The 12874-nt window shown below is 44.1% G+C and overlaps 1 protein-coding gene and 1 non-coding gene across 4 annotated transcripts in view; one reads left to right on the top strand and one right to left on the bottom strand.

Annotated features, from left to right (window-relative positions):
- Positions 1 to 12874, bottom strand: part of LOC128309965 (mpv17-like protein) — a 131902-nt gene that overhangs the window by 87014 nt on the left and 32014 nt on the right. The gene's annotated exons all lie outside the window — the stretch shown is intronic.
- Positions 5096 to 5167, top strand: Trnap-cgg (transfer RNA proline (anticodon CGG)). Its single transcript has one exon. It is a non-coding gene; the product is annotated as a tRNA-Pro (tRNA).

The following is a 12874-nucleotide window of genomic DNA, read 5'->3' as shown; positions in this document are numbered from 1 at the left end:
CTCCCGTCCTCGCCATTTTTGACCCAAAAAGGGAAACCGAGCTTCACTGTGATGCAAGTTCATTTGGGTTTGGAGCAGTTCTGTTACAAAAGCAAGACGATAATAAACTTCATCCGATTGCCTATTTCTCGAAAACTACTTCGAAAGAGGAAGCAAAGTTGCATAGCTACGAGCTAGAAACGCTTTCAGTAATTTACGCACTTAAAAGATTTCACACCTATGTCCATGGACTTCCGCTCAAGATCTTTACGGATTGTAACTCATTGGTTGAAACCTTAAAGAATCGTAATGGCTCTGCAAAAATTGCTCGATGGTCCCTATTCTTAGAAAACTATGATTATTCTATTCATTATCGTTCTGGAACTTCCATGGCTCATGTCGACGCCTTGAGCCGAACCGAAGCCATCGGTGCTATCAGTGAGTTAGATCTGGATTTCCAACTACAGATTGCACAATCTCGAGACCCTTCTATTGAATCCCTGAAGCGTAGACTTGAAACTGGTTCCGTTGAAGGATTTATCTTACAAGACGGTTTAGTATATCATCAATCTTCTGTCAATCCTCTTCAATTATATGTACCCTTTGAGATGGTGGATAATGTTATTCGACATAACCACGAAAAGATTGGCCATTTGGCCACTGTTAAGACCTTTGATTCTATTCGCCGACATTACTGGTTTCCTCAGATGAAAACCCGAATTGAGACTTTCATTAAAAATTGCATCAAATGCATCCTTTATTCAGCACCACCTCGAGTCAACGCTCGAAATCTATTCAGTATTCCGAAAGTACCCTTGCCGTTTGACACCCTGCATATTGATCATTTAGGTCCATTACCTAATACCGGTTCCCGTAAGAAATATCTTCTGGTTGTTATAGATGCTTTCACCAAATTTACAAAACTGTACGCTACTGCGACCACTAATACTCACGAGGTATGCGATATTCTTAATCAATATATGTCTTATTATAGTAGGCCAAGGCGCATTATAAGCGACCGTGCGACCTGTTTTACATCAACCCTTTTTAAGGAGTTCCTTGAATCTCACAATATTTCTCATATACTAAACGCTACAGCTTCTCCTCAAGCTAATGGTCAGGTCGAACGTGCTAATCGCGTGATTCGTCCCATATTAAGTAAATTATCTGATCTCGCCGATCATTCTGATTGGAACTTGCACTTACGCACTGCCGAGTATGCTCTTAATAATACTGTCCACAGTTCTACGAATTTTCTTCCATCTGTTCTTCTCTTCGGAACCGAGCAGCGGGGTGAGGTTGTAGATGAGTTACGCGAATTCCTTGAGTCTAAGATAGAAGATGGAGGAAAGGATATCAGTCATCTCCGTTCCGAGGCACAAACAAATATTAGAGCGTCACAAGACAGAAATGAACGATACGTTGCAGGAAAGACTAGACCAGCCCCTAATTTTAAGGAAGGAGAGTTAGTTGCCATTCGATATACAGACACGGCTAATGTTAGCAAAAAGCTTAACAAAAGGTTCCGCGGCCCTTACGTAATTCATAAAGTTCTTCCCCACGACAGGTACGTTGTTAGGGATGTCGAAGGATGTCAGAATACGCAGATGGCATATGATGGCGTTTTAGAAGCGGACAAGTTGAGGAAATGGGCTATCAGTGCTGAAACATAGGAGAACTTCTGTAGTAGTCAGAATTGAGGTCAATTCTAGGTCAGGACAGCCGAGCTGTAATGTCCTGTAGGATCATGACCGGTCGTATATCATTGTTCTGATCGCTAAACGTCAAAATGTAAATCCGTTAATTGGGCATGACAGCTTGCTGCGCAACTGTCATGCAGAAATACATTCTTTATTCGATCGTCGTTGAGAGAACATCTTCCGTCTTCCGTTTTTCCGTTCTTCCGTTCTTCCGTTCTTCCGTTCTTCCGTTTAACTTTTTCTGTTTGGTACAACCATTGTAATTTCTGCTAGTGAAATTATTGATTTACGAGAGTGTAAAATAAAATCAGTGCATTACAATTTGTTGAATAATTCTTGCTCCTCAATTATTGTTTGACGCCAAAACGTCAAATGTCAAATGCCCAACCTGGCGAGGAGCAGATGTCAGATTGGGGAGAAAAGGAGGAGAGTAAAAAGAAGAAGAAGAGTTTTTAAGTTTGATATGAGCACGTGTCGGATTCGGTTCGCTCCAAATATCTAAGCATTTTGTAATTTGAAAACTGAAAAAATATACACAACGTAGGGTCAAAGACATTTTAAGTCTATCATTTATTTTACGTGTACGATCACGGTACAAAACAATTATATTAAAATGAATTGGTGGTAACAAGGGGAAATAGACTGTCCTTTGTGGAACTACAATATCAGAAGAAGTCTTGAGAAGATTTTCCAATTCTGGCATCGTTTGACAATAAGCTAAGAAAGAAATTGGTCCCTAAGATAGAAATGACCCAGAAGGGATTTGAAATCGCTTGAAGACAGACTCCACTAACATCGAAAATATCTGAAGAAAAATGTATAGAAGTACACTATCTGACATAAAATAGATTAGAGATAGAATTTCAAAACAAAAACAAATCATTTGGAACGACTACTGCGTACTCCAAAATTACACCCCTGAGACTGCTGTTTGGAATGTCGCCATAGCCCCTCCGAAGTCTATAAAAGGCACAAGCAGCCAGACAACGGCACAAACTCATAGTAGTGTTGTGATGAACGCAATGAATCGCGAGCTTTTGTTTGTGCTTACAGTAATGGATCTCGTGCTGCAAAGTCGAGGCATCCTTTGCGATCCGGTAGCAGCGAACAGCACGTTCCTGCTGCAGTACAAACCGTTCGAGTTTTGTGGCAAGATGACGCAAATAAGCTCCCCATTCATTGAGTACATGCCCATCAACGTCCCGCCGATGTCGACTAGCTGCTTTATTAGCTGTGTTAAGCGAACACGCCACGCGGTCCTAATCGAGATAGTAAACTGCAACAGTGATAAAGAGCTCCTTCCCGAGCTGCTCTTTTTTCAGATGGATTTTGCCATTTGCCTTGCGGGCGGGAAGATTATCCTGCACGGCGAGGATTCGGCAGGCTGGGTCGAATTTATCCTCGGTCCGGACGTTGGCTGTTTGCGGACCAGAATCCAACCCGTCTGTACCCGCATCATGAACTACAACATGAAGTATGCGTACAGACGAATAGTCGACGGCATGCAGGTTGGCGAACTGAACCTCAAACTCAACAAAAACATCTGGCGCTCCTTGGCAAGAAACCATGCGTGTCACGGCTCGGCTGGCTCACTGCTGCTGCTGCCTGGGATAATCGTTTATGTCTTTTGCTCTCGTTTCGTACGATACTAACGGTTGCTGTTGTAATTTTAATTAATAAAAAGCACTACAAGCCCAGCATCGGTATGCTTCCGTTCATCCCATTGACATATGAAGTGATCTTCAAATTTGATTGTCGTTTCGTACCGTCACGAATGGGGCAACGTGCCCGGAGGAAGATTTGCTTCACTGTTATGAAAATGTCACCCCACCTGACGGTGACATCCGCACAACAACAGCAACCGGGAAGGGCAACGGGACATAAATGTCCGAAATTGTACGACTCGCGTTGCTCGGGAACCGGTTGCACGTAATTGCTTCAATCAAAACGATCCGGCATGGTTAAAACCATTGCAAGCAGAAATTATTACCCACAAAAATGCTCACTCAGCCGGTTGCTGTCGCTGGCGCTGCATTACAAAAAGCCGAGGACGACACTCGAATGGCGCGCGGGAAAAACCGGTGCCAACCCCTGCGAAGCCCGCAGGACATTCGCGGCGGCGAGAACAACACACGATGCGCACATTTCAGCACAAAATTGTAATTATCGTTCTCTGCCCGGGACATGGATTAATTACCGGCCGTAACATCTGTCAGTTTAATGGTACTCTTCGCCACATTGGCCGCCAGTCGCCGCCCGGTGGACCACAGATCCATCAAGGTTTGACGCTCTGCCCGGGGGGAAAAACGTGGGTCTTCCGTGTCAGTTCTGTGTAAGGTGCCCCCGGGTCCATCGTTTGCCCTCTAAGGGGAGTCGATGAAGAAGAGCGCATTGTTATCGAAAAAACGTTGTCAATTTTATGCGACATTGTAATAATGGTTCGCTTCCTTTTCGCTTCCGAACCAAATTTTGATTCCTTCGACTCGGTGCTTCACGTCACGTTTACTACGCCATTGGAATACGAAAAAGGAATTCAAATAATGCTTATCGAATGCTGGGGAAGATTAAAGTACTTGAGCTGAGATGACAACGGCACTATTCCATCCTAACCACCGAAAGCAATAAAGATTGTCAAGAATTTCTACTCCACTGGAAACTTTTCCTACCCACGGCAAGGAGAAATACCTGCAACAATAGCACTCTCTTCTAAACAAGCTGTTTGCCCGGCAGGGAACTCGAAACGAAGGAACTCATAATCCCCACAACCCACATCCTGGACGACGGAAGCTGCCAAGCAGTTCCAAAACACAATTTTATTCATCCATAAATGTTTAATCATCCAGCAGAGCGGAGTTATGAAACATTCATCGCTTTCGACCATGTTCCAAGAATGGCTTTCGGGGCAGGAAGGGGGTTTGTGGGCATGTTTGTGACAACGCATCCGTACTTTGGAATTTTACGAAAAACAAAGAACCCTCCAGTGTTCTATATCTGTGTTTTTTTCTACCACTGTAGTGCTGCCGACAGATAGACGACAAACAAATACACCCTGTTTTTTTTTGTTGTGGAAACAGATTTAAAATTCTCTTGTTCGTCGTTAGTTTGGTTCGTAGAATTGGAAAACAGTTTGTGATGTTTTCGCGGAAATACATAAAGATGAATGAATAACACTTGCATAGAGAAATGGGAGCAGCAGAAAAAACATAAAATAAATAAAAGCACTAGAATTGAACAAAAAAAAATAGAAGCATATTCGATAGCATAAAGGATTGACAATGCTGTTGTACGCCGATGTTGAACGCAACAACGAATCAAAGTTTCTGTTTTATCGTTCTCTTTTCACGTCAGGTTCGCATGCATCAGCTCGGTAGGGGGTGTGGATTTCTGTAGCGTAGTAGCGACGAACCCTCTCGACTGGCTCGTTGGTCTAGGGGTATGATTCTCGCTTCGGGTGCGAGAGGTCCCGGGTTCAATTCCCGGACGAGCCCGAATTGTGGAAAGTTTTTTTTGAACGAGAAGAATAATAAATCTATTCTCGAGAAATTCTTTTCCATACTCTATGCTTTTGTTCAATCTTCCTAAAGTAAGTATAAGAATTCTTAAATATAAAAATACTTCTTGAAAGCTTTAACAGCTAAACCGTTGCAAATAATTATGTCTGATTGTTCAGCATATTTCCTTTATTCGGACTTTATATAACATTTTATAATGTTTCGTGAAAAATATGAGTTTAATGCAATAGCATATGAATGAAGCTGTTGCAATCATATTTAGAAATAGGGGTTGAAATACAACAATAGCAGCAAGAAGCAAGGCTTATAGGGAGAGGGAGTGAAATTATTATAAATGTGGCAACAGAAGCAGATTTTCTAACAATTTTACTGTCATTTCATTATCGTTTTCCTCATCCAAACCCCTTCGAACACCTTTCTCGCTCTCACATACGCGCGCTTTCCTTTCTCTCGCTCGCTCGCTCGCTCGCACCCTTCTGGTCACACACGCTAGAGACAGCGTCGTGGCGTCGTCGTCGAAGAATGGAAATAAAATTACCCCCATTAACCATTAACGACGATTAACACATATCTGCCTTAATTTGATCTCGACTTGTACCTCGCTCTCTCTCACTCTCTCTGTCCCATCCACACCCCTGGGGATCCATTCACACACATCAGCCGGTCCAACCTGGTGCGTGTGTGTGTGTATGTTGCTTAACGTTTAAAGCCCCCAAAGCCGCGACATGGCGCGAGACACGATGTTGTGTTGCCGTTGTCCGTTCGTCCGAGACTGATGTTGTTCTTCGTTTCGTTTCTGTTTTGGTGATGCTTTTCGCGTTTTTTTTTCATCCCACCTTGCCCCCATCCCACCCAATGCCTGCCCGGGCCATCCATTGGCTACGGTGTTGTTTATGCTTATTCCGCCCCGGGTGGGTTTGGGAGGGAGGGTTGGGGATTGTTTTTTCACCGTTTTTCTCATCCCCATCGGTGGCTGTGCGTCCGGTGATCGCGATGCATTCATTGTGGCGGGAGTTTTTTTTTGTTGCTGTTGTTGTTTGGTCGTGTTGTGTTTATATATAGTGTTTTTTTATTTCATTTTCCCCATTTGCACTCGTCCAACGAGCGCCTTATACGACAGTTTATCTTGAGATAGGTCGGTGAATTTATTACGACCCGGTGGAACATTGTTCACCTCACTATCGGCGCACAGGCCGCTCCATCACGACGACGACGACGACGACGACGTACGTTGGTAATCGATTGATGGATGCGATAGTGATCGAAATAAATTCCCCGCAAAAAGACACTTTTAAAAGGAGACATGTACGCCAATCGAGTGGATTTTTGTGGAAGTCAGACCCAGAAAGGCACGGTTTGTTGTGGTGGCGTAAGGAAGAAAAAAAAACAACATCAATCTCCTTCGCGTACTGTTCCATCTTCTGTATGGAAATGGCTTATTCAATCGTCAATTGTTAAACTTGTCCAATCATAAGAAGGGTACTCGGCGAAAAGGGGAATTTTGTGTGACGTCCGGGACTTAAAAACTACGTCACAAGACACAATGCAAGTTGGTAGAATATTTTCTCCACTTTTGCTACTATTCAATAAATATTTCTTTAGGGAAGTTTAACGAGAATTTGGTCTTTTAGTTTCAATTCAAAAATAACCCCAATTCCTCAAAGAATAATTGAAGATCGTTTGTCTAATGTTCTCCTGTGAAACAAAAACAGCATCGCAGTCGACAATTGTGGTCTTGCCAGCTATAAATGCGTTCGATTCAGACTTCCGACGCTTTTGAGAAACAATGGCCGTAAGCCCCTTCACGGCGTGGGCGAGGTAAGATTAGGTTTTACGATTAAACGTACCTTGCAAAGAATGAAAGGAAACAACAACAGGAACAAAAAGCACACGGAACCAAAACGGAACGGATGAACAACCGAATCGAACGAAAATACCCACCGAGACATCCCCACGCGGAGAGGATGAACGGCGGAGGTTTGAAAATCGGAAAGTCGTTTCCTGGCGTTGCTTCACGTTGCTGATTAAGCTTCCTTCCCGACCGGCCCATTCCAATTCGCTCCGGCTCGTCACATAAAGCGCCCGCTTTTTTTTTCTTCCTCTCCCTGCACAGGCTATCGATCGATCGATCGAATCGGAACTGACTTCGAGTTGCCCGGGGAAAACAAAAAAAAAAAGAGGAACCGCAGCAGAGCAAGCAGTTTTTCATTTCGATTCATTTCGTTCTACCCGGTCGGGTCGGGTCGGGTGGTGTGTGGAAATCGAAAACCTCGACGAACGGAATCCGCCACCGGAGGCGTATCTAATCGCATAGAATGGATATTCCGGACAACCGGACCACGGCAGACGCTGTTCCGGAGGAGGTGCGCTAAGCTTGCCGTTTGATACTGCTTAGTCCCCGCTGAGGCACGACCGGCCACAGCTTTGTTTTTCATTAGGGAACTTAAGGTGCGGAATTCGATGCAGCAAGCGGCCCGATACGGTACAGACGGTGGCGCCGAATGGAAAATCAAACACCGCACGAACTAATCACACAAGATCCATTCATCGTACGTGGTGAGCCGTTTTTTAGGTTGCTTCATGTTGCGTTATTCTGGACGGCTAGACAGCGGTGTGAGTTGTCAAGCGCATGTCCATGATTTCAGCTTTCCGTTAAGATATAAGCGAGGAAAAACTATTGCATGCAACATCAAAGGACAAGACTTGTTGGAGGTACATATCTCTAGAGACTTACTGAGCTTGAGAAAGAATTAACCAACTTGAGTTGAGGCTAGAGTGGAGCTTCTCCAGAGCGTCTGGTGAGGTGATCTTCAACAACAACATTAAGATCTTCAAGACTCTCGCCCAGGTATCTTGAACTTGAATCCTTCTAATAAGTCCTATTCTCGGATATCACGTTCTATACCATGCAACACATCATTCCTCAATATTCAATTCATTTGAGACCACCTCTGCGCGGTCCACAATCCTCATTGCCCTAGTTCTTTTCTCTGTTGTGTTACAACGCACATCATACAATAATCCTCTTGATTATCGATTTCGGGCTTAGCGTCCCGAAATAACGCCCGTTAAGCCGTCCGATTGCTTTGCTATCTAGATCCACGCCACATATCCCGCCGGATTTGTGGCACAAATGCGTGCGGGATTAGGGACAGTTTTCATTTCATAGATTAGTCACTTACATTATCGCCGACCATTTATCTACGCACGACCACGGTGGTGCAAGGTTTATTGAAACAGAAATGTCTGCGAGTTGTTCCCGATCGGGTTTAGCGTGCAGATTTACCACTTCTGACCTAGTATCAGTGTCCTGAGCAGTGGCCGATAAGGCCGGAAGTTAACCTTTTCGCCAAGGTGCAGTCCGTTGCACGGTCTCTCCCTAATTGGGCAGGTTGACGTCCGAGATACTTTGGATATCCGTAGAGAGGAAAAAAAAAGCCTTCGACAGCTTTGACAGTGCGGTGCGTTTGAAATGAATTGCTCAGAAACAGGTAGAGCATAAAACATTGCTGAGAAACGGCACATGTCTGCCGCTGGTTCGCCTTATCTCCTTCTCGTGAGCCAGACAGATCGGAGATTTGCTGCTAGCCTTTTGTGCTTAGCTGGTGGCGAGTTCGTTGCATGCCACCGTACGTCCTTCCCATAGATCGGTTGAGTACAGTAGGATTTCGGGTAATCATCGAACCGACCCAAGAAACCCAATCCCACAACGCGGCCCTAATCTGTCAACGGTCCCGGTCGCACGGATCTGATGCGAATCGTGCGATAAGAGGCGGCCGCCATTTACGTTTGTTCCCTCGTGCGACTGGCGCTGGACCAGGGCCCAGCCACACTCGAACACACCACATCGGTAATGCATGAATAAACGGATGACAAATTTCACCCAAAACGATTAACTACGGATTCCCCTACCGAGCGAGATTCCTTACCCATAGCCGCAAATGGAATTACCGGACATTTCGGGGGGGTTGTTGCGCCGCTTTTGTTTTGTTTCATGTCGCGCTGCTTAGCGTTAATGGCACTAATAAGCATTAGCGAGCCAAGCCGGCAGTTCCGGTACTGATAAAGGAAGCACACGTGCGTGGGGAGAAAGAAACGTTCCGCAATTCGCATTGCAGTGTGCGCGACTTCATACCGCCAAGACCATGACCTCAGCGCGGCAGAAGTAAACTTGGGCCTGGGCCTTTAATACACTTACCGCAAAAGCAAATTAACGGAACAACATTTTGGTAGACTTTGGTTCGAAAAATTGGAGAAAAGAACGAAGCTTATCTCCAACAGTTCCGCATGCGTGATGTCAAGCATACGAGAATCCCATCCGAATCCCACTGCGTCATGGAAATCACTTAATCATTCTGCTTTATTTGATTTCAAAACCGTTCTTCCTGCGCCCGGTCCGATGATGGAGGAGATTTCCCAACACATTCGTTCCGCTACACGAGCAAGGCGTACGTGTGTGAGTGACTCAATCATTGCTGACATCATAATCCATCACAAATTTGAACTTCTATCACCGCCGGTTCCTCGCCGGCTGCCCTTCGGCCGAGTGATGGGGCGGTTTTCTGCTTCCGCTCAAGGGTTTAACCTAATCCAACCCCCAAACCGTTCCGTCGTCCACCGTCAACTGTCGGACTAGCTCATGACAAGAAAAATCGATCAAAGCTCATTAGCGTCAACCGGACGGGGATCAAGTTCGATTACGTTGCTCGCAACACATCCCAGCCAGGGGCAGACAAAGCGAAACACGTTGCTTTTGAAAAAGAAGAAAAAAAGAACGAACCCTCACACACACACACATACACACACAAGCCATTGCATCAGTCGACCGAAAGATCCTTGCGGTGACGGGCACGAAACAATTACACCAACCGGACATTACTTACGAAGCGGAATATGTTTACTTGCCGCTGCAAAACACAACAGCGTCAAAACGGATCCATTAAACATTATCGCTTAATTTAACTTTTGTCAATCCCCGGGGTCCCCGTCATTAGCGGCCATTAGAATTCCGGAGCGAAACGCGCCACGGTAAATTTCGGTATAATTAAGCTCGTGCGGCCACTAAAAACGGCGTCACGGCACGGTCGTGATGTTTGTGTCACGGATGTTGCGTCTTCCTGTGTGAAGAAACACCACCCTTCCCACCACTTCTGATTGCCCTTTCCACCCATTCAAATGGGTCAAATTTAGTAAACAGATTCTTCGAATGAAAATTAATGATTTGGCAACGAGATTTATTGAGATAAAACACTTCGCTCCGATAAACAATTGATGGGGATTTTAGGACAAGAAAACAATTGGCAACCACAGCTATTTCTAGTGCCGTCTATATTTGGTAACTGTTTTATCACAAAACTATTATCAACAGAAAGATTAGCACCACTTATTAATGTGTGACACACGCTGCACGGCGCATATGGGGCCCCCACATTCATCAAATCGTGCATGCACTTCCTCGACTTCGGGGGCTGGCTGGAGATGGCCTCGAGTTGGCCTCGAGTTTCAAACGAATTAACGTTTTGAGAGACAACAATGATTTATGTAATTTGGTAACCCGCACAATCAACATGGCTCGAATGGAATTATGGGGAACACAGGGAGGTAATTGTGGAAAAACAAAAAACCACTTCATAAACAAGATTACAGCGAGCACAAAAACATGTTTGGACTCTATTTTCACTCATCCGTTAAACGCAGACACGATGATCGAGACGGAAGCAAAATGAAGCAGACGTTGCGTAGCATTGAACATTAAAAAGTGTGTAAAAAAACCTAGACGGAATAGTTATTTCTTAATTCGATTGGAACGATTAAATGCGCAATTCGAGGCACATAAACAAGCGTGTAATAATTTACTGAAGAGAAAACCAGAAACAGTTTAATGTATGCTAAATGTGTTTGCAAAATTAACACACTGTTGCTATTTAATTAATCTCCATTAAACTTAATGTACACCACTTATGTACTTCTTTCTTCCTTTGGTTGTCGAATTTATGAATATAATAACCTAATATAATTTATAAATATAATAACCTATAAATATAATAATAATAATAATAAAATAATAATAATAAAAAAATAAAAAATAATAATAAAACTAGGTTCTCATATGTCAACCTCATTCTTCTAAACGGACTACTAAGATAGATTTATTTGATGATAGAATGTAAGAGGAAATAAAACAACCGAGCAAGCACGGGATAAGGCTCATAACTGGGAGGAAATGCCCAAAGTCATGCAATTTCGACAAAATATGTCGATCATACGGCCCTCGACCGACATAATGGAAAAATAAAATAAAAAAAAGAATATAAGAGGAAATCTAGAATTCTACATAGATGCATTCCTTAGCAATTAAACAGAAATAATTGAAATTTTGAACCGACGAGAGAAATTATTTGTCGAGTGCGAAGACTGGCACCGCTAACACTTACGACACCGAGCCACCCTGAGTAAGACACATTAAAATGTCTTACTCCAATTATACAAATGCCTGCCGAGAGCGATTTGATCGCTTAACTTCTATTATTACTTGATCTTATATTTTTGAGCAAACAATTGATGAACAAATTAAGTCAACTTTCAAGGAAAATCCTGAATTATAAATCGACAACAATTGTCGCAGATAATTACCTCATAAAACAAACAAAACAAAATAGCAACAGGAAACAAAACAGTGATCGTACATAAAGAACAAACATATAGTCACTGCAAGAAAACAACATGATTAGCGATGATGGCGTACCATATTCGTACCAGAAACAATGCAAACACGCATCCGAAGGTTCCGTCAATCCGCACAAATAACGGTTGGCCCTCACAAAAAGGGCAAGCGAATTCGTGGCAGTGCGCTGAATCGGATCGATTTGCATGTCTCTACCGGTTCTTATGCTAAGCAAGAAGACAATCGCCAGCATAGTAGTGGCAGGGGCCCCGGTTCCGATTACAATTGTGTCCACCGTTCGGTGCTTACTGCTTACCGACAATCGCGTGGAATGGTGGAAACACGATCGTGACATTCGCGTGTGATCGAGAGTGTTGATGACCGAGTGGACCGAGTTCTGTAACTTTTCCGCTTCTTTAGCGACAGTCCAATCTAAACGCGACAGTTTAAATTGTGTGTGTCCCCCTTCCCGTGCTGGAGCGTTGCGGAGGTACCCCGAGCGGATCGCGGGCATGAATTAAATGTATTCAAAGCACCATTCGCCATCGGTGGAGGGCGCGATCGAGGCACATGGACAAACACTGCGTCACTGCCCCCGCCGTAGCAATTCCCATAGCGTGCGTAACGGTAACGATGTGGTCGCCCAGCACAAGGGTTCAAACTAGATGAGTTGGCCGTTTTATGGCTTTATTTATTTACACCACTCGGCATTGCTGCGTCAAGGCAATGGGACGACAACCGAAGCGACAACTGCTGCGAGAGTTGCCTTTTCTGTTTGTCCAACCAAACTAACGCGCTATCCGAGTGGAGTATTTTTAGATTTTCCTTTTTATTACTTTTCAACCCTTAAACCGTCGCGATTTGCTGTCCCTTTTGCTGGCACAGAGAGTGGACGGACTTCTGTAACTTACAAAACAGAAGTAACAAAAAAAACGACACACACTTCCTGGTGCAAAAGAACGATCGCAATCGAATCAAAAGCCTCGAGTCTCCCCGGGACAGGAAGTCAATTAGATGCG

The sequence above is a fragment of the Anopheles moucheti genome, chromosome 2, assembly GCF_943734755.1.
Source record: "Anopheles moucheti chromosome 2, idAnoMoucSN_F20_07, whole genome shotgun sequence".
NCBI classification, from domain to species: Eukaryota; Metazoa; Arthropoda; class Insecta; order Diptera; family Culicidae; genus Anopheles; species Anopheles moucheti.
Note: the sequence above shows the minus strand (reverse complement) of the source record. Positions and strands in the feature narration are given on the sequence as shown.